Source organism: Mastomys coucha, unplaced genomic scaffold (genome assembly GCF_008632895.1).
Source record: "Mastomys coucha isolate ucsf_1 unplaced genomic scaffold, UCSF_Mcou_1 pScaffold15, whole genome shotgun sequence".
NCBI lineage: Eukaryota > Metazoa > Chordata > Mammalia > Rodentia > Muridae > Mastomys > Mastomys coucha.
This window is the reverse complement of record NW_022196897.1, coordinates 110,139,517-110,161,593: the sequence shown is the minus strand read 5'-3', so window position 1 is coordinate 110,161,593 and position 22,077 is coordinate 110,139,517. Positions and strand designations below refer to the sequence as shown.

General features: G+C 41.5%; 1 protein-coding gene and 1 long non-coding RNA gene across 11 annotated transcripts in view; one reads left to right on the top strand and one right to left on the bottom strand.

The window, feature by feature from the left end:
• LOC116090837 overlaps positions 1-12,289 on the top strand; it is a 14,645-nt gene extending 2,356 nt beyond the window's left edge. Inside the window, exons 2-3 of the long non-coding RNA XR_004118830.1 lie at positions 3,535-3,645; positions 12,241-12,289. This is a non-coding gene — a long non-coding RNA (uncharacterized LOC116090837). The remainder of the gene's footprint in view (positions 1-3,534; positions 3,646-12,240) is intronic.
• Positions 1-22,077, bottom strand: part of Sema6d (semaphorin 6D) — a 558,298-nt gene that overhangs the window by 95,049 nt on the left and 441,172 nt on the right. The window lies entirely within an intron of this gene.

Genomic DNA, 22,077 nt, shown 5'->3' with positions numbered 1-22,077 from the left:
GAGGGGAAACTGGGAAAGGAGAAATTCGCATGTAAATAAAGAAAATATCTAAAATAAAAATTAAAAAAGTGAAGTATTGAAAATAATTTATAATATGACTCCTTGTGAGAGGCAGGCAGATATATAAATAATTGAATAAATGACCTAACGAACTGTTACTCACATATCTTAACATCTGGCAGGAATATGTCACCACCTGCTTTCCAATTGTGTCATAGTTAGGAATCAATGTCCACGATATTTTCATTTCTCATCTGTTTTGCAAATCCAGACCCATTGTTTTCCAGTGGAACCTCTTCATTGGTCCAGCGTACCCTTAGGATACCTCAAATATGCTTCTAACCAAGTTGGGCTTCCCTCTGGTCTTCAGATTTCCCAGGGGTATGAGTGGACTCTACAGGAGGTGCAAAGCCATGGTGGGACATGGGATATCTTACTGGGGTTAGTTTTCCTGTCTGATTGTATTAGATATCTGTGTAGGTAGCCCCAGAGTCACTGAGTGGCACCTGTCTCCAGGTCCTTTGAAGGTCTCAAGGTCCTCTCTAGACACAAAGTCATGCCCTCACCTTTTCTGGTGACTTTGCTTTGTGGCTTCCACGTTGCCCTCCTAGAATATGAAAGAAGCATTTCCATGTGGAGCAAACTTTGATAAGTTTAGAGGAAAATGTCTTCGGATAAATCTGTCCCACACCTCTCACTCACCCTTTCGGTCGGCCATTTAGCAACTTAACACCACTAAATGGTCTTTTAAAAGGCTTCCTGTTCACCTGGGAAGGTGGATCTGAGGCTGCAAGATCCACTAGGACTCAGGGGTGCCTGGTGCAGCTTCCCCTGACCTCTTCTGCCCTCCCTCACATTCCTCCCACCACTCTGCAATCTGTTAGCTTGAGAGCAATTACCTCAGATTCTGATTCCTAGAAACTCAATTTCCATGAAGATTGTATAAAATGTCAAGAGTGCCAAATGCTTACAGTGGCCTCTTAGAGATACACAAGCTTAACCCAGGAAGTGAAGAGCCACACTCCTCCATAATTAGGGATCCCTCAGTGGAAGTCTAAAGACTGAAGTGTATGTTTTTCAGCACAACATTTACTCTTGAATGCCAGAGAATACTTTCTTGCTCTTCCTCCTTTTTTGTGAATGACATGTCCCTACACTTTATCAGTAATGTTCTTTGCTGCTCAGTTTTTATCATCCGATTCGTGTTTCTGATATGTGGCACTGAGTCTAGACTCTAGGCATCATATGGTGGATTTTTTTAAAATCACTTCAAGAGTGAATAAATGTATGAATGGAGTGCCTCACATTTTTTTCTACCAAAATTAATAGATATTGAATAATTAAATGTGAGAATGGTTGTGGTAAACCTGCCAAGCCATGCAAAATTTTAAAGGGAATTTCCATTCTAAAATGTCTTGCAGTTTGCTAAATATTTAACTTTCAATTATTGTTGAATAACTGCCAACATCAAAGGCTTAGACAAGCAATGCTCATTTATGTATTTAGCAAATTATTATTAAGCTCCTGGAATGTGACTGTAATCTTAGAGTCCAACAGGAACATTGCAGTGAACTGAACAGCCAAACCTGACTGCTTTCAGGGAATCACATTTTATGTCATGTTTCTGTACTTCAATGCTCAATGGAACCCAGTGTTTAGTACAAATGATTATATAGTGTGATGGTTAATGTCTACTGTCAACTTGACGAGATCTAGAATTACCTGGGACGAGAGCCTCTGGGCACACCTGAGGGGGATTGTCTTAATTAGGTGAAGCGAGATGGGAAGACCTGTGGTGGACACCATTCCCTACACTATGATTCTGGACCTGAGCACAAGCATCTGTTACTCTCTGCTTCTCCACTGGGGATACAATGTGGTCAGCTGGTTCACACTTCAGGCAGTGTGACTTCCCTGCCATGATGGATGGTAACCTCCTTTTTTTTTTTTCCTTTTTGGTTCTGGGTTTTTATTTGATAGCCTATGGGGTCTAAGACTAACACTCTTTCCTACTTATAGGGTAACTCGTTACACTCTCTTTATACAGGAATATATTTATATATACATACATACATAAAGCATATGCACACACACATATACACACACATACATACACACACATATGCTTGCATAGTAGTAGGTTTTTACATATGACTTTCTCACAGGTCAGTGTTAGTTATCCATCTTCAAACTCACTTCTCTACTCAGCCATATTCCATCTCCTGTTCCACCAGCATTTCTTGTTCCCTGTCCCTCATTCTTCCTTTGTATCACCCATGCTCCAGTTTTTCATACGTTTATTACTTCCACTTAACCTTTATCCCTGTGAAACAGAGTAAATCTTTCCCCCTCAGTTTGCTGTTGTCTTTTGCAACAGTGATGGGACACGTAGCTAAGACATGTGATATCAAATAAACACATGGATGTGAAGCTTCCATAGTTTTAAAGATAGAACCAAGCATGTAGTCTGTATTGAATAAATGTTAGAGCTATTCCTGTCATTATTGGTTTCCACATTATGAATATCATTTTAAAGTTATTGTTATCAATGGCAAAGCAGGCCAGGGAATACTACCTGAAAAAAACATAGTGCACATGAGGACAATGTAAGCATGCACACATGACCACCCTTCTAGTGCAGGCAGTGCTTGCTGTGGTCTTAGAAGCCATCAGCATTTTTCAGGAAGAGAGGAATGGGCCAGGTTGCTTTCCCTTCTCCCCAAACTTCTTAGGTGTGAGGACCTTCGAGTCTGCCATTCTGATGTTGATTCTATATAAGATAAAAACCAAACTCTAACCTGTACAGAGTTCGGCCTCCTTGTTGCCTCTCCTCAGTAGCTAGTAGAGTTTTCTGTTATGGGTATTTCATTTTGCAAGGCAATAAGTACATGTTAATAAAATGAAATAACATTAGTTACAGATTGCATGGTCAGAGCTGGGTTAAGACACAGTGCATATCCTTTGTACAGCCAATAGCTCACTCATCCATGGCCTTACTACCTGAACTCCCAAGGAAGAAGGATCGTTAAAGTGTTTGTACAGCTATGGAATTAAACAACTATTTTGTGTATATGATGTAGGAAGCCTGTTTATAGGAATGGCCAGTATTACTATATGTTATATTAAATAAATGTACAAAGCTTATTCTTTCTTTAAAGAGTTTATAGAAAATAAAGAACTAAACTTTGATTTGTGTTCATGTAAAATAGTCAATTCAAAATATAAACAGTGCCATGTTTTCCATGTGAAGTCTTTATAATAGACCCATATTTAAGGACTGTGAGATTTTTATGGACTATTACCTTTTTCTGTCTCCAGAGCCTTGAAATCACTACTTCAAGATGTCAATCTTGGGATTAAAAATATGAACACGGACTAATTATCTTTTTATGGCTTGTTCTTCACTTTCCCAAGACTGCCATGGAAAGAAATTAAGTCAGAGCACGCTCACTGTATTCAGGGATATTTAGAACAGGCTGTGCTCTACCCTAAGTTAGTTCTATACTGTGTAAACCTTTTTTTTTTTTTTTTTAGCATTTCCCAAGTGGCATTTGACCCCATACTAAGGAGAGAGGATGACCCCCTCCCAGTGCTGGATACATGAAGACCTTCTTCTGTCCAACAGCTCCCAGGAGGCACAGACTGGTAAGCAACTTACTCCTAAGTCTGTAAATTAAATTTGGGCCATGTTGAGTATACCAGGAAAGTTGGCCCAGGGGGGTTGCCAATCATGGTGAACGGTACAATACCTTCAACTGGACCCTGCAAAGAAGACATCTAATAACACCATGGCAAAGGCCTCAGGGACATGCCACCTGACCCACCCTACTTCTGACGTCTATCTCTATTGGAGACCTCTTTGGAACTCATTGAGCTTCTGAGTGTTAGTACTGCTAGGTGAGTTTGGAGTGGAAGAACCTGTGTTCCATGTGTGTGGTTCCCACAGGAATTGGTACTACCTGGCAAACCAATGCCCCCAAATCTGACGTAGTTTGTGAATTTACTATTATTCAGTTAATTTTGACACGACAAAAAGACATGTTTCTATTATGTTTCTGACCATGTGCTCATAACAAGGAAACTAACAATAACGCATTGAATTGTTCTTTGCTGAAGAAAACCTATATTCTTCCTCACAAATAGCAACTCTCCACTGTGAAGGACCCATATTTTTAGCAGCAGTCTGTGTGGGCAGGGTTTTGTGTACTGCTCAGGTCTAATGAAGTAACATATAAAAAAAAACAGCAAATGTTCAGTTCATCTAAGACCTTCAGCAAGGCTACAGTGTTCTTATAGAGTTATAATCTGATTAAGGACCTACTGTATGCTTTGACAAAGTAAGGAAAGCCATCCAGGGCTTGCTGATATTCAGGAGGGGTAAATTATAGCTTGGACTTGAAACCTGGTCATTGAGGTGTTTAATTTTGTCATTTGACACTGTGACTTCAACCATTGAGAGCACAGAAAATACAACTGACACGCAAGAGGTGGCATTGAGTCAGGGTGTTTTCTTGGCATCGTAAGTGGTCAATTATAGATGAAAGAGCCAGAGTTATGCTTAAGAGTTCTATGCATGTCCCACCCATCATTCTTTCTTTGATGATATTCAGTAGGATGGATGCTATACTTCTGAAACGTGACTTTTAGGAAAGCTGGACATTGTTTGAAAGGACCAGCGCTAAAAGTTTTTCTTTGAGAATAATTTTTAGGATGAATTGCGTTTTTTCTCATTAAACTTGAGAAATGTACCATCAACTATAGCCATTATAATGTCCTTCCCATTGGATGGAGCAACACTGGTATGACTTTTGGTAATACTTTTTCATCTAGTAATGTTTACAATTAATTTTTAGCTCATTTCCCACAGACCCAATCACATTATAGGATGGATTACTATTTGGAGCTGGTGAGGCTAATGTCATACAGTGCCAAGTGGCACCTGTTGGTGTGAAGCAGACACCCGCTTATCCATTTATTTAGTGAATTAATTCCTTCTCTTGTTTTATTTTAGCCACTTGGTCGGGGGCTCTACCCTCTTAACATACTTAATAAGATTTCCCTTATTTTCATGTAATGTGAATTGGGTATTTGCCTACATATATGTCTGTCTACCACTTGTATATCTGGCGCCCATGTGGTCTGGAAGAGGGCATTGAATTCCCTGAAACTTGAGTTGTAAATGGGTGTCAGATGCCATTCGAATGCTGTGAATGAAACCTGAATATTCTTCAAGAGCACTAAGTGAAATGAGAAGTCATTTCTTCAGCCTCTAAACACATACCTTTAAAATATCCTTACTTAATGTTTATAGATATACATGATATTTTTGATCAAATCTATCCCCACTCACTCTGATTCCTTCCCTATATCTCTATACCTCCCAACATGTTGCCTTCCCAATTTTATGTTCTCTCTTTCTCTTTCTCTCTCTTTCTTTCTTTCTTTCTCTCTCTCTCTTTCTCTCTCTCTCTTTCTCTCTCTCTCTTTCTCCCCTCTCACTGATTTTAATACTCACCAAGTATATTTAGCACTGCCTGTATGTGCATGGGTGTGGAACCATCTATTGGAGCACAGATAGCTCTACAAGGTCTGCATCTCTGAAGAAAATTGACTCTTCCTCCCTCAGCAGCCATCAATTACCTATAATTTTTCAGCCAGTAGTGGAACTCCATGTGCCCTTCCCTGCTTCTACTGGGGTCTCTAGCTGGCCTAGTCTTGTATTGGGCTTATGCATGTGTGCAACTACACTGTCATATCACTGCGTGGATCCCCAGTGGCTCTCACAATCATTCTGTCTCTTCTTCTGTGATGATCCCTGACCTTGCATCCCTGACCTTGCATCCCTGACCTTGCAAATTGTTTTTTTTTTTTTTTAAAAAAAAAAACACTTAAAAAATTTGCTTTTTCTGAACACTTTCTTCTTGCATGACTGCAACTCTGCAGCCATTATTAACAACTCCTTGGTCATCCCCGCCACAGCAAATGGCGCTCTACTTTCTGCTGATCTGAGTTTATTTGTTCTTTCAAAGCCAGAACCTTGCATACAGTATGCAAGCACACTACTACCAGGCTACACTCATAGCTCAATTTGGCTACTTTAGAGATCTTGTGGAAGTGGGATCATAGTATTCATTCTTCTTTCGTTAAGCTCAAGGTTAATTCCTAGAATTCCTCTCCATTGTAGGCTATGACTGGATGTCTATTTTTGTAGATGAATAATATTCCACTGTATGCATATACATCCTCATCTGTATACTTGCAATATTTAAGGTGTTTCCAAATCTTGGTGGCTGTGAATCATTTTATGGCAAACATGGGGATCAAGCATGTTTCTGGCACATTGACTTCCATTCCTTGTGTTGAAGGTCCAGTAGCAGTATTGCTCAGCTGCATGCTACTTCTGATGTTTGAGACACTCTTAAGTACTCCCCACAGCAGTGGCTCCCTTTGACATTCCCAGTAGTGAAGCAGAGCCTCAGTTTGTCCAAGACATAAAAGCATTTTCCATTTGCTGTTGCGATAATGGCTGTCTCACTAGGGTGAGGCATAGCCTCTGTGTATTTTTCTTAGCATTTCTCAGAGGATTAGAAATGTCAGCCTTCTTTCATTTGTATGTGCTCTTTGAAGAAACATCTATCACGTCCTTTGGCCCTTTCTAAAGCAGGTAACTTCAATTTTTGCTTTTGAGTTATTTGAGTGCCTTGTACATTTTTTAATAGTAACCCCTTTGTGTGAGCATTTTCACATTCTGTTCTACCATGTGCTATTTACATGGAGTCTTTTGGGCAAGCCTTTACTTTTTCAATAAACGTCAGACTCTCTGATACATTCAAGTCTCTACATTTATGACATCAGCCCTCATTTCTTTGAGAGCAATGGGATTTGTTTTTGTTTTTTGAGACAGGGTTTCTCTGTGTAGTCCTGGCTGTCTTGGAACTTATTCTGTAGACCAGGCTGGCCTCGAACTCAGAAATTCTCCTGCCTCTGCCCCCCAAGTGCTGGGATTAAAGGTGTGTGCCACCATTGCCTGGCAGGCAATGGAATTTTAAGTATATATATGTCATCAGGAGAATCTGAACATCATCCATTAAGTACCAATGTTTTTATTAATAAAAATTGCTATCACGTTCTTTGGTTCTGAGCAAGAATTAAGTATGAAGTGACACCAGACATAAGCTCTAGTGATCAGAGTGTTGCCAGGTAGGAGCTTGAGGTATAGCTGCTGAGACAGGATTAGGAGAGTTTGTTTAGGAAAAGAAGTTGGTTCTTGTAATCAAACCTGGGCAGCATAGATGCTGTTTTACATGTAGTCTGTAGAGATCAGATGTACATCCAGCTTCTTCATGATATGACTATGTCACCAACATGCATGAGTAAGTGAATTGGCCATTTCATGAATTAGAAAAGTGTGGTGCCTCATCCCCAGGCCTTTGACTTTTGTCATGGAGACAGTAGGTTAGATTCTGTGCTGCTTTATGGCTTTCTTTGTCATTAAGTGCCTTGAAGAGATAGGGCAAAGTCAGGCAAATCTTTTAAGACACTTGAATACTCTATTCTCCTTTATGAAAACCAAGATAGCTACATGAACCAAAGACCAGGTATGGGACATGCTATAGACATGCTATGGACATGATATCTGTAATTATCCTAATTATTTTTCCTCAGTCATTTCAACATTGTGAAATTTCTCAGGGGAAACTTACTGAAAGTTTTATCATTTTACAAGATACATGTTTTGAAGAACTTTGGACACAGACAATAGAGTTGTGAAACTCAAACAGAGAGGCAGATGTTGCTTCTCTGCTGGGGCCAAGAATCAACAGGAGAAGAGGCCAAGGCTGCCAAGAAGCCCAAGGGGATCCTGGGAAACCAGGCCTTTTCTTCTTTTCTTCCAGGGACTATGTGAGGGACCCCCTTGAAGAAGAAAAGAAGCCAAGTCAGAGAAGATTTTTTTTCTCCTTAGCCAGAAAATATGGGTAGAAAAGACTATCATATTTCTAGACTTCAGGATTATTTTTATCATTATTTACTTCAATGTCTGTTTATATGTATCTGTGTATCTCTCTATATATAATTTTAGTTTATATATTATATGTAATTATATAATATAGTATTATATATAAGATATACAAATAATATATAAATATATATTATAGTTAAGTACATATATTCACACACACACACACACACACACACACACACACACACACACAGCATTAAACAATTACCCAAAGAGGACAATTGTGTACTTTACAGTTACTCAGCCCCAGTGTCAGAGCTCAGTCTCAGATCTTGGTCTTCTACTTTATCAAGCCACTTCCTTCATTTCCTGTCAGTCAAATTAAGCAAACCCCCATGCATGCAGTACAGAAGGTAATGCAGACACTGTTTACAACAGCACCAAATGTGTGTTCTGGCTGAGTATGAATATGCAGTTCAGGACCAGGATACAAGGCATTAGCCCCTCACTTTACACCTGCATACATGCACCTGTGTATACCACAGTTACACAAAACTTTGCGTATGTGTGCAAATAATTTAAATAAAAAGATTGAACCCAAAAACTCTGAGTCATTAAAAACAGTGATGGCTATAGATAAAAGGAAGGCTCTTGAGGAATGAGGTATGGTTAGAAGCCACTTTGCCACTGACGCTTGTGACTCTGCTATAGACTGGTGGCCATGCCTTAGCTGTCACATCTTTCACTTGCAAGCCTTCATTTTACCTCCATGGTAGGATGTGAACAACTGGACTTGGAGGGAGTACGGGATCAATGGGAAGGTCAAATAAAGCAGTGCGGAGTGTTTGTCTGAAACATAGTAAGAAAATATTGAAAGAGAAGGAGGGAAGGAAAGAAGGGAAGCTGAAGGAAACCTGGAGATAGGGAAAGAGGTTCGTAGGGCTGGAGCGTATAGATGGAAGCAAGTGCCCTTTACACGTTGGAGTGTCAGGACCTGGGGCCTCTGCTAGGCTGCCCTGAAGGTCAAGACCTTCCCTACAGTGGTGCCACCGCCCACTCACTGGCTCCTTGTTAGATGCTGGAAGATCATTTAATCTGGGGATGACTGTTACTGTGGGTGTATACAGTCTCTACTGGTCTGTCCCTTGTCACTGCTCTGGATGAGATGGCCGTGAGGTCCCCTTCGGCTCTAATTTTCTATGATAAAATTATGTTCTCTGGGCTGGTGGTGCCTCTGCAATAAAAAGAAAATAGCAAAACCTTAAGCTGGAGAAAGTGGCACGTGCTCTGAGATGTGCAGTGGAGAATTAATGTTCCCGGGGTATGCTTGTTGGGAAAGGAGAGTCCCCATTTTCACACTCCTGTTTCTACAGAGGCTTTTAATTTAGTAGAATTATATTGCTTTTCTGCTGCTCAACAGCTGTCAAACATGGGTGGACTTTTTGAAAATTCTTTAATCATCTAATTTCTTACATTCTCTGTCTAAAAGCAACCTCATAAGAATTGCTAGCAATTTAAGCTCTCCTTTTCATTTGATTTGGTTTTTAGGACCTATAGCTAGATAGATACAGACGTCATTGTTCACAGTGAGCCAAGCACTGAGCGCTTTCAGCAGGTGTGGGCTGTAAAAGCAATCTTTTGGTTCTCTCGTGCTACAGTTGGGGATGCTTGGACTCAGAGAGGAGAAGCTTATAAGCCAAGGTTATACAGGAATGAACTGTGACCCCTGTATTTTTCATGTGTGTGTCTCACACTTCCCAGTCCACCATGGGAAGATGGAAGTAACTTCTTTACTCATGAATCTGTTTGACTAAGAGCACAACATTGGAAACTTCCGCTTGGTCTCTTGAGGGGTGATACTCTTAAAGTCAGTTTCGATGCTGATGCTGTCAGAAGCCCAAAACCTATGGGGAGGTCATGAAGTTACATGTCTCTGTCAAGCCTCTGTCCAATAGCCAGCATCTACTCTTGACCCAAGTTGTTTAATGGATATCCAGATCAACTGCTCCTTCAGAAGACTGAAGGCCCAGCTATTACTTATGACATTAGAACACCCAAGATAGAACATCAATTGAGCCCAACCACCAACAGAGCAATGAAAGGTACTAACTAGGTGTTTCCAGACGTGCTCTGCTGGTTTACACTGCAGCAGTAGGTAGCCTGGGTATTACTCTGCCCTTCCTGGGGAGATAGGCTAATGAGCATATTCATTTCAGTGGTTGGCAGATTTGCAACTGACAGCAATTAATTTGAATCTAACCAGAAGATCAACTTGATGTCAGAATTTCTCAAGTTTTACAAGTTGTAACTTTTTATCTCTCACTGGTTCATGAAACGTGCATTTTTTTATTGATGCCCTCAGTGTGGACCAATGAGGTATGAATAGGCTTAAGTAGGACTGCATTAGTAGGACTGCAAGTAGAAGTTGCAGAATTAGCTAAGATATAAAACCTTTGTATTTCACTTCGTCTTCCAGACCACAGATCTGGATGTATGGGGAGAGCTGCAGCCAGTAGCTTGGACAATTAGGGGATATTGAGGATAGACGTTACATCAGAGGGACCTCTAACCAAGAAAAAGGAGAACACATTTTGTACTTAACAGCAATTGAACTTAAAGCAGTGAACTGGTTATACAGACTGACATTGCTTGGGAAGTCAGATTCAATCAAAGGCAAAATGTAATGGTCAGAACAGCTGGGAGCCATGACAGTGCAACAGAAAGACAGTGACGTCATTCCTTTCCCCAAGCGGGGTGGCCATGTGGATGTCAGGCTTCTATCTGGTACAGCTGCTAGCCTATGAGAGCTGCTGAGACCTTCCACTAGCCAGGATTGCAGTAATCCACATGGATGATGGCATAGCCAGCCTCTCTGCCACTCTCATCCTGCAGAAGCGAGACTCCTTACTGCTATGGAGCTGGAGGTGCAGAGTAGGTATCCTGTTTATGCCACTGTGCTGTTGTTCCATGTCTCTGGGTCTTACAAGGTTTCAGTTTTTCTTCTACTGAATTCTCAGCAACTCCCCTCACAACACACTTCTACACTTGATGCCTATAACTGGGGGCTTTTCTACCTGTCCCTCTGTTCCCAAAATAATGACTCTGAGATTTGTTACTTATGAGTAAATGCCTAGGTCATAAGCTAGGGCATATTCCTCAACTAGCTTATAACTTAATTAATCAGTTTATTCTCTTCTATTCTATAATTGCCACATGACTGGGTACCTCTTCTCAGTTTCATGCGGCTGTCTCCTCAGAATTTGAGGCAAATCTCTTCCCATGCCTGACTCTCTCCAGGAGTTGCTCTCTCCTTGATGGAACTCCCACCCCCTACTTCCTGTCTCAACTAATAGGCCATCAGCTTTTTATTGTCAGGTGATACTTTCATACAGTACACAAGAGATTCTCTCTACAGGTGCTTGATTCTTTTTTCTTTGTGGAGGAGCAGGGGTGTTCTGGGCACTTCTGTTCAGTCATCTTGATACCTCTGTTAACAATGTTTTTGACCTGGGTCAAGTTTTCCTAGGACCATGTTTTATACTCACTGGGTTATGAGGGTTAGTATGACCCAAGAGACTTGTGATGTCTAGAGTGATAAATCCAAAGAAACTGCTGTTTGCCCTGCCCCCTCACCCAGGCCCCACTCCCACCCTGTCAGCCCCCTTCCTTCTCCCTGCCTTGCTACCCATGTTTTGGTCAGGAGACAGAGCCTGGCTTTGCAATGTGACAGTGAGTTGACTTGAACTTGCCATCTACGACGTGATTTCTCAATGCAATGTATGTGAGCTCTGTCTGGTGGGGATCTGGGGCACTTGGTCCAGGTTGGAGGTTCGGGGTCAATAGCTGCCTTTGTTTTGCAGTAGGGATATCTCTTAGGCTGCACAGAACGAAGAGTTTGTTCACAGGTAACAGTAGATGAGGTGCCAAGAAAAAAAAAGAAAAAGAAAAATGAAAAAAGAAAGAAAGAAAGAAAGAAAGATGCAAAGAATGAGCCAGACACAAAATTCCAAGATAAGAAACAGGTGAAGATGGAAGCAGGCTGGAGACATCACGAACCTTATGGGAATGAATCACAACCCCACCCTTTCTATGGAAAACCTTATATGCACACATTTCTGGGAGACAGAGGGCACTTCTGCAAGGATCTTGCCAACTGGGAACACAACTCTGGTGTATTGGGTTTTTTCTCTTTCTTCTAAGTGACCTGTTGCTAATTCCTTCTTGACATGTAACAGCTTTTATTTTTTTTTTTCCTGCTCCTTCCTCCCTTTGGCTGCCAGCTCCAGAGGAGAGATGCTGTTGCCTCTTAGTCTGAGCTGCTTTTCAACTGATTTTGAGGTCAGTGTTCCTGGTGCATCAAAACAAGCAAATGCCTCCCGCAGCAGCCTCCCTCCTCCTCAGAATGGGACATCCTCCATGGGAAGCTTGCCAGGCCACCCCAGGTGTCCAGTGACAGGCGTGTAGGCAGCATCCTCAGTGTGAGAGCGAGTAGACTGCCATTTGCAGGCAGGGGTTAAGTTGGAGAGGGACGGGGCGGAGAAGAGCACTATCAGCTCATGTTGATATCTGTCAGACTTCAGCTGAGCTTTGTGAAGAGATAATTGTGTTATATTTTCTCATCCTTCACAGCCTAGTGGTTCCTGTATAATTATACATGACCGAGCTTAATATTATTTCAGAAAGAGGAAAAGATACAGCAGATTTTTAGCCTCAGGGTTCTTATGATTGGGGACAGATTTTACTCTCACAAATAATTTCATTCCTTTTCCAGTCCCCCCACCCCTACAACTTTTGCAAAGAGTAATTGTAGGGATGTGGCTCATGCAGGGAGCCAGCCATTGGGGATGCTTTCAGAGGCTAGAAGAAGAGTTGCCAGGCTAAGGGAGCATATATCATTTAGGACCCGATGACACACAAAAGTGGTCCTCCTGTGTTTTAGATGGCAGCCTGGGAAATGATGGATCTCTCTGCCACCTGCCTCTGGCACCAGAAGTTAACGGGATTTGGTTTGTGATAAAAATCATGTTTGAAAAACTTCCCTGTCTTTCTGATATGTGGTTTTTAAAAAATTTAGGAATGTTTCTGAATGCCATTTAATTTTTGCTGTTTACATTATTAATGTGATCAAATATTATTCTGCTATATTTATTATGCTGCACTGAATTAGTATGCTCTTTATTGACACACTGCCTAGAGTGGAAAATAAAGAGCAGGATCTCAAACTAAGTGAAATTTTCCCATTGATATTACATCATTATCTTTATTGAACCAGGAAAAAAAAAAGAAGCAATTAAGAAAATAAGACACAGCTCAAATGTTTTTATTAACATCCTTAATACATGTACTCAGAATCGCCAATGAAATTTTCAGTGAAACCTGGTGATAGAATAAATTACATGTGTAATATAATTATTTCAAGTTAATTAAAATATTACTGTGATCTGCATTTCACGAGGCAACACCCCGAGCTCCTCTCTGATTTCCTCACTTTCAGGCTTCTGGCTCCCTCTGAATGACTTCTGTAAAGAGCATCAGTACTGCCCTCTTTTAGCAGTTTCTGTGGTCAGCCACACGAGAGCCTTAGACACCTCCAGCAAACTTCACTAAGAGTCAGAATCTGGTGTGTAGTGAGGTGACCAGAAAGCCCATTGCTTCATGATGCTGGGCTCACGTGAGGCACAATGACCAGGCATATACAATGCTCATTATTATGGATGCTGGCAATGAGCTCACACTCGGAAGCCCGGCTCCCTGGTTTCAAACTACGGCTTTCTAGAAATCACCAGCAAGTTGCTTAGTCTCTCTATGCATTGATTTCCTTGTGTGTGTGCATACATGTACATTGCATGTGCATGTGCATCCTGCAGGGCTGCTGAAAGACTTAGGTGTGACATCACCAAAGGGTCTTAGTCATCTTCTACTCATCCCTATCGCTACTGTTTCAAGCAGCATTTGGCACAGAGTCATCATGACGCAGTTGCCTGGTAGTATAACTATCATCATGCTATTTGGCACAACGCAAACTCTCAAGAAGTAGCAGTTATTTTTACACTCCCTCGGGTGTCCATAAAGCAGAATATCCTTATTTCCTAGTCTACTGAAGAGTGGGTGCTTTATTCCTTGTCATACCAAGTTCGTTCTGACTCCTAGCCTTCATGTTCAGCCTGCATGCAAGCCTAATACAAGCTGCTCTCACATCTCTCCTGTCCAGTTTACTGCTCCCAGCATCAGCTTTGGAAACTTAAAACATTGTAGCCTCAGAACTACTATTCCCCCTTGTAGCTTCTCCACTTGCTATCCCAATCTTACCATCTCAAAGGCCTCCTTATATTCTCCTGGACCCTACTTTCTAGGTCCCTTGCCTTGTCAACCCAAGCTTTCTCTGTGTGACCCCCCAAGTATATTGCCTTATTCAGTATTCCAGTCACTGTTTCATTTTCTATGATCCCTACAAACTGTGGCCATGGCTGCTTTCCTTTGTAGGTCCCCCCACCCCTTTATTCAAATATGGCATGGTTTCCTTCCTGTTTCTGCTTTCAGCTTTTAGATGGTTCCAGTTATGTCCCCGAGTTCCTGTACATCGTCTATATTTGGCAATGGGATCAGATACTGGAATTCATTGTTTTATAATTTAATTTTTGTCTTTGTTTTGCATATACCTTGGGGACAAAGGCCACTTTTGGCAGTTTTCTTGAGTGTGTCATGTTGCTCTTTGTAAGGTTGCATAGAGACAAGTGAGATAGATAGTGCTTCAGATGTTATTAGTGTAATTCTCCTATCTGGCTGAAATGAAGGTTTCATTTTTCAACTCAATTCAGCATCATTTTCTGATTCTTATACACTGTATATAATGAGATTTGCTTTGAGTTATCAACACTGCAGGGGAATGTTTAAATTAGAAAGAGAAACCCCACTATCGATTTCTCTGAAAATGGAATAAAAACACAGAGATATTTTCCCTATATTCTATTATCAAAATATAATCTAAATTCAAGGCAATCATACCAACAATGCTGTTGTTTTCTCAAGGTTGTGAATTTGGTTTAGGAAATGTATTTATCAAAAGTAATTAAATGGAAATAAGAATCTTTATACACTACTGGATAATATTTCTTGTTACCATATATAGGTTCAGCTAACGCCGAGTAACTAAGAGAATAGATGGAAAATGCAGATATCTTGCCTTAAGTCTCTTGACTTTGGAATTCAATAGCAGCCCTTTCAAACTGTGGAGTGACAATAGAAGGAGGGGCAAGCTTCTTCACACACACTGTTGGGAGTGAAAGAAAACAAGGGCCCAGAGTCCCTTGGTTCTTCCAGTCCTTCACTAGGGATAAGAAGTCAACGTGTCATCATAGGCATTCACAAGTTGCTCAGCTGTATTTCTAGGAAGCAGACAAGGGAGCCACATTCTCCCTAGCACACTCCTTCTACCTCTTGCTTTTATCTGCTGTGCCCTGGTAAGGAGCCTCAGGAGCCTTCCCCTCGGCTCTACCCTTAGACACATGATTCAACGGGAAAAAAGATACCCCCAAACTACGAACTAGATAGAACTCAAGTCTCTCTCTCTCTCTCTCTCTCTCTCTCTCTCTCTGTGTGTGTGTGTGTGTGTGTGTGTGTGCGCGCGTGTGTACCAATGTGCATGCAGAGGTCAGAGGATGAATATAAGAATAGTTTCTCTCATTTGTTTATTTGTTTTGTATTTAGTAGAGCTTAAAATCTTGGCTCTTACTGTTGTACAAGCCCAAAATAAGAACAATTTTTAGACATTGGATTTCATGTAATAAGGCTGTACTTCAATGACGCTCACATCACCAAAGGATTTTACCTCCATCGTAGCTAAGCTGAGAGTTGATAGTTCTGCTGCACCAAGAAATGAATTGTAGGCTCGATTTTTGGATACAGACTTCCTGCTATGGTCAAAGCTATTTGACTTGAGTGAGTGACTTCATTCTCAGCCTACAGAGAACAGGTTACATTCATTTAAGAAATAGTGTGTATATTAAGATGGTCTATCCATGAAGTCATTCACCAACTGTTTCAATGAACAATGTTTCTGCTTGGAGGGTGGCACAGACATTAGGTGAGGTTAAGAATCTGGTTCATTAGCTGTGATAATTTGGAAAAGCATTCATCTCAGAGAAAGAGTAACTTGTAAAGTCCTCTTCTTCAAACTTGATACAATAGTTACAACCGTAAAGCAAAGCATAGTAGTGACATATTATTTTGAAATATACAGTTAATATGTTTGGAGTTATTTAAAACTTATATTGAGAAAAACGTATGTATTTTCACTATTGCTGTAGACAAACATCTACATAAGACTGTTAAATTGATTGTTTTATATCAAACAACTTTTATTATACTCATTTTTATTGTTATAATATTTTATAAATTTTAAAGAATATAACAAAAAAGGGTAGATATTGAAGGAGGGTCTCTGGGAGGAGTTGGGGTACAAAAGGGAAACAAGAATGTGATTTAATTCTATTTACTTAAAATAAGTTTTTAAATGTTAACAAATTCAGATAAATTGAAGCCATGTAACTTTTCTCATCATAATGCAATAAAACTTAAATCAAAAAAGAAAAAAAAAAAAGAGAATAGGTTCTCTCCTATCATGAATACTGTGGGCATCAAACTCAGGACATCAGGCTTGGCAATAAGTATACTTATGCATTGAGCCATCTCACTGGTCCTCAAGGCTTTTTTTTTAAGGGTAATTTGTTCTCAACTCTTTTACTATGTTCTCAGCCATGAATCAACCCTTTGTGTGAATAAGATCGAATGCAGAAAACATGGTGATAGACCCTGCAGGTTCACAGTGTAACGGAATGGATATTTTCAAGTGTTACTTATGGAAGGCATAAGCAAGGGCTGAGCTCATACTCTTTCCTCTGGGGGTGGCCCCAAAGGAAGTGTTTCCAGGGGTGTTTCCTAGTCAGTGGCTATGTAAGCAAGGTCTTAAAGGATGCTCAAATTTCTGTAGTTGAAAGTCCCTAGGAGGTGATACATCCAAAGGTGAACAATGATCAAAAGCGTGTGGCATCCCCTTCAGACTGGACAGGAAGGGTGCTTAGGTAAACTGGCTAATATACTAGGAACTGATTCATAAAACAGATCAAAGGCTTAGTTTCCTAAAACAATACAATACAGATCCTTTGAAAGAAGTGAGGCTAGTAGGAGCTGCAGGGAAATGTCAGCCCAGGCCAGACTCTTACACAGTTTGTTGTACATGACCCATGTGTTGCTCAGCAATGAAGATGTATATTTCCTTTTAGAGAAGAACCAAGAGGACAGGACAGGTACAGATGTTGAAGAGGAAGAATTCGACAGAGGAATTTACCTCTGTGTGCAAAGAGACAGGTGGGATCATTCTGGGGAAGGATACGGGTGCCAGGAGTCCTGACTAGAAGCCATGGAAGATGGCAGCAGATGACTACTGATTGTTAAGGCAGCTGGAAGGAGAAGCAGGGAGGACCGTCCGTCACTTAGTCATTCACTATGTCAATGAACAGTTCACCAGCATGTGTCCTATGCTAGGCACTGTGTCAGGAACTCGGGACCCAGAGAAAAACAGATGTAGTCCTGCCCCCAGGAGCTTGCGGCTGGATATGAAGAAAGAAACTTGCGAGCGGCTCCATGTGAGTGCCACAGATAGGAAGACAAAGGCGTAGGTGTGAGAAATGTTAGAGGTGTTGAAGATGAGATGAGGATTTCACTGCCTGGAAGGAAAGAGCGCCAGGAAGGTTTCCAAAAAAGTGGTTCCTCCAAAGTGTCTGAGCTGAATTGCTCAGATAAGCTTACTGCCAGACCAGGGTAGGGGCTCAATAGTTGCACCAACGTAATAACCATTAGAGAATCTCTGGGGGATGTTCCCAACACTCACCACCTTTACTATGTTGTATTGTTTATTGTTTTGTTTTCTTTTTAAAAAAAGAATTGTGGAGAACAAAAGGAGAAGTATAAGGTGAGAATCTGACAAGCATTTCTTTCTGCCAGCAGCACCAGGGCTGAGCATGTTGTGTGGGTCTGGGGAAGGGATGAGGACAACAATCATGGTGGCACAAAGAGCAGTTGAAGTCAGACCTGCAAGAATAGCAACTATAGTAGGGAGAGCCTTGACTATAATGGTGATGTCTACAGACAGAGCTGAAGCGGGCAGAAGAGGACCCATTTAGAAGGCCAAGGAGCTCTGACTTTAAAGTGTGAGAAGAAACACTTCCCCACTGCTAGAGCATCTTTAGAGGGTTAAAGTGACCCTTCGGCCTCCTGGGCTGTAAGGAGAGCACAGAAAGAACGGGATGACATGTGGCTTTTATCTCATTGATTTTGTAATTTCTGTGGTGTATGAAGCCAGAACAGGCAGCAAGGAACAGACTACAGCCCATCTATTACCCAGGCCTTTATACTTCAGGCCTTGCAATTCTGTGTACATTATAAACTGCCGGTTGGAAATTAGCTGGCAAGTCCAGGTTGGAACAGGCCAGACATTTTGTGTGGCTTAACATTTCTCACTGTTATATCTACTTGCTGTTCATAGTACAACAAAGTGCAGACTGACCCAAGTTATCTGAAAGCTCTTAACACAATATAGAACTTTAGATTATTGTAACAGTATGCTCCAGCCACAAGGCACATGAGGAGGGAAATAAAGCCAGAGAGGTTCAGTCCTGAGATAAAGAATGCCCCATGGCTATATTTCTGAGGTAATCATTTTTCCATGGCAGTTTTAAAAACAATTTTACTGTGTTGAGAATTATCTTACATGATGGAATTATTATTATTATTATTATTATTATTATTATTATTATTATTATGGAAAGATCACTGCAAAGAATGAGTGTCTGGGAAGAGAAGTGGCTGATTTTGGAGCCAGTCTAGATGTAGTCTAATACCTTGGGAATTCCCTTCATGTACAGCTTCTAAATGTCTCAAATATTCACAAGAAGCCTCCAGAATGCTACAGACGGCATGTTTTCATCCCTCATATTGACTCACTGAAGTGTAACACTCACAGGGTAAACTATGGAGGTGGTGCCTTTAGAAGACATTGAGTTATGGTAGTGACACCCAAACTGAAAGAGATTAGTGTCTCTATCAAAGGCCCCTTAGGCCTTCTGAGAGACACGACAAGCATGGCCATCTATGAACTAGGAATGGCTCCTTGACTAGTCCCCTACAACCCAGCTCTGAATTCTGGAATTCCACATTCCAGATCTGTGACAGTTTTGTTGTGACATTGACATTGTTAATAAGCCCTCCATTGTACGGAGCTTTGTTACTGCAATCCAAGTAGGCTCAGGTCTTTCTGTGAAATTGTATAGGGTTGTGTGGCCTAGTATACTAGATAATACAGCCCAATGCAGGACGTCACCACCATCAACTTGAACACCATTTGCAAATTGTTCCACGTGATCATTTACTGTTTCAGAAATTCAAGTTACTGTTTCAGTTGTCCTTGCCTCACAACTGACCAGCCTACAGTTTGGTGACATTTTCGTATGCTCACATATTCTGTGGCTCTGGCTTTTGAATAGGCCATGACACCGGTAATTTTTGTGTTCCATAATTCCAAGTGCTTCAACTAGAAAGACACAAAGCCTGGATGTGACAGCAATACCCTGAGTGCCTCTTTATCCCCTCATTGGACTTCAGAGCTGAGAGGACTCCAAGGCTCAGCTTAGAGCAGACTTCTGATTGGATCTCCTGGGGACAACTCTCTCATGTGGCTTAGGCTAGCTCCCAGGATGGCAGGGTAGGCTGTCCCTCAGAGTGATGGAGCTTGTCTTTGGTGTAGTCTATTTAGGACTGTATGAAACCATAGAAGAGATAGGAGAATAGTGACAAATTTAGAGAGCATTTTTCTTTCAAACACTTAAAGCGTATTAATATCTAGACGCTTCACTTGCTGTTTATGTGATGAACACAAAGCCCGGATGTAAAGAAATATGGAGGAAAAAAGAAGAGGTATAGGAAAATCTCACACCAGTCATGGAAGGAGGAAGCTGAATTTTAAGAGTAACTGAGTTTAATTCAGCACCATCCTCTGCATACTTAGTGGCGCATGCATGTATTGCCATTGCATATTCCTGCATTTCCTACACAGTTCCCAGTATGAAGAGATGCCAGCAAGCCTAGAGGACTTGCCTCATTCAGAATCACTCTGTATTCTGCAGTCCTCCTGATTCTTTTCAATAGAAATTAAGGACGAGGTAACTGAGCACAAGGTTATCCCTTCAAGGCCGCAGGGATGCTCTCAGCCAGGCTGTTCCTAAATAGAATACCCCAATGGATTACTTCCCAGAGGCATTCATAGGATGCTGGCCTCACCACAGCACACAGACTCGTCTGGGCCCAGCTTCCTGAAGCAGGAAGGCCGTTCTATTTTTTGTTTCCTCTCACAGCAACGAGGAAGCAAACCCTGCTGGAGCAGGAAGTCTGAGCAGGAATTTATTGACAAAAGCAATTTTTGTAGATTTAAGGAAAAGGTGTCTTGTAAATTTCCTCTAACAGCTGGCCAACCATTTCAAGAGACACATACAGGATGTCTGACCTCTAATGCTGTGGGAACATTCAGTATGGGCAAGCAGTCCTTTTGGGATAGCAATATTTGTGGTCTAAGAATTGAGAAATAGGTGGGGTGTAAGGATAGAAAGACCCTCTGGCACTCTGGGTTGGTTCTGGACACACTGGGCTATATTATTGTGCCATTGTGTACTCTGTGTTGGTTCTGGACACGCTGGGCTATATTATTGTGCCATTGTGTACTCTGTGTTGGTTCTGGACACACTGGGCTGTATTGTTGAGCTTTTGCTCAGTTTTTCTAGGTTAATGTGTTCAAGTCTCTTTTTCTTAAAGGAACATGAGCCCAGAGAGATGGAGATAGTGGTTAAGAGAGCTTGTTGCTCTTGCAGAGGAATCAAGTCTGGTTCCCAGAACCTACATGGCGGCTTACAACCACCTGTTACTCCAGCTCTAGGGGAATCCAGTGCCATTTTCTGTCCTGCATGAGGATAAGGCATGTAGATGGCACACGTGCATACAGACACAAAAGACTCCTGCACATAAAATAAAAATCTGTCTTTAAGGAAAAAGGGAACAAAAGGAATTGCCCAGACCAAGTCTGCTCATGGGCTAGCTATTCCTGCTCTTCTGTCTGACTGCAATTTTGGCTTCCTGAGGAGTTCAAAGGGACTACAGAAAAGAAAACAAACACACAACTAAAGAGAGGAAAAGGAAGAAACAAAGTGGCAGGCTGAGTTGAAAGGGTGGGAACACAACAACTTTGAGACCCCCACGAGCCCAGGATAGCTCTAAATGCTACAGGAACAGACAATAGTTTTTCGCCTTCCTACCCAGAGCAGCTATCTCCACTTACAGAGAAACATGAAATAATAAGCCTCCCCCACTCGACAGGAGCCTGCATGGTGTTGCATCAGGTATGACTGACAAAGGAAGACATTGTTAGGACATAGAGAGTGTTTCTGAAAGATGAGACAGAAGAGCCCGAGTTACACAGGTCAATAGCTGCCTGCTCTCCTTGCCACTGTCAAAGCTAGGAAATAAAGAAAACCCTTTATGGCAACTGCAGCTAGAGTTGTGTAGCATCCATGCTTGCTGAGGTCACTCATGAAGCCCCCACAACCTTTCCTATGTCTGTTCCACTAAGGGAAATATAGAAGAAAACACCACATAGAATTGATAGATGGGTTCAACTCGGAAGAAGCTGTCGAGAGCGAGCCTGGGAGCTCCGTAGCAGGTTACTTGGTTCAGGCCTGGGAAGCAGATAATCATTTTAGACTGGTGGGGCTCAAGTAAGGAGGATGGAAGAGTTTCCCAGGGTGCATAGTAGGGAGAGGCAGAAGGCAGGACTAAGGAGGTGTGACAACCAAGGCAAATGATTTGCTCTATACCACACTACAGTTTTTCTACCTTTTAACATTGGGAAATCCCTCTGGGTTAGAGAGAGAGAGCTCAGCAGTTATGAGTGCTGATTGATCTTGTAGAAGAAGACCCAAGTTCAGTTCCCAGCACCCATGTCACAGCCCTCTGTAACTCCAGCGTCTGGGAGATGTGATGCCTTTGGCATCTGTGGGCACCTGCTGTCAAATACA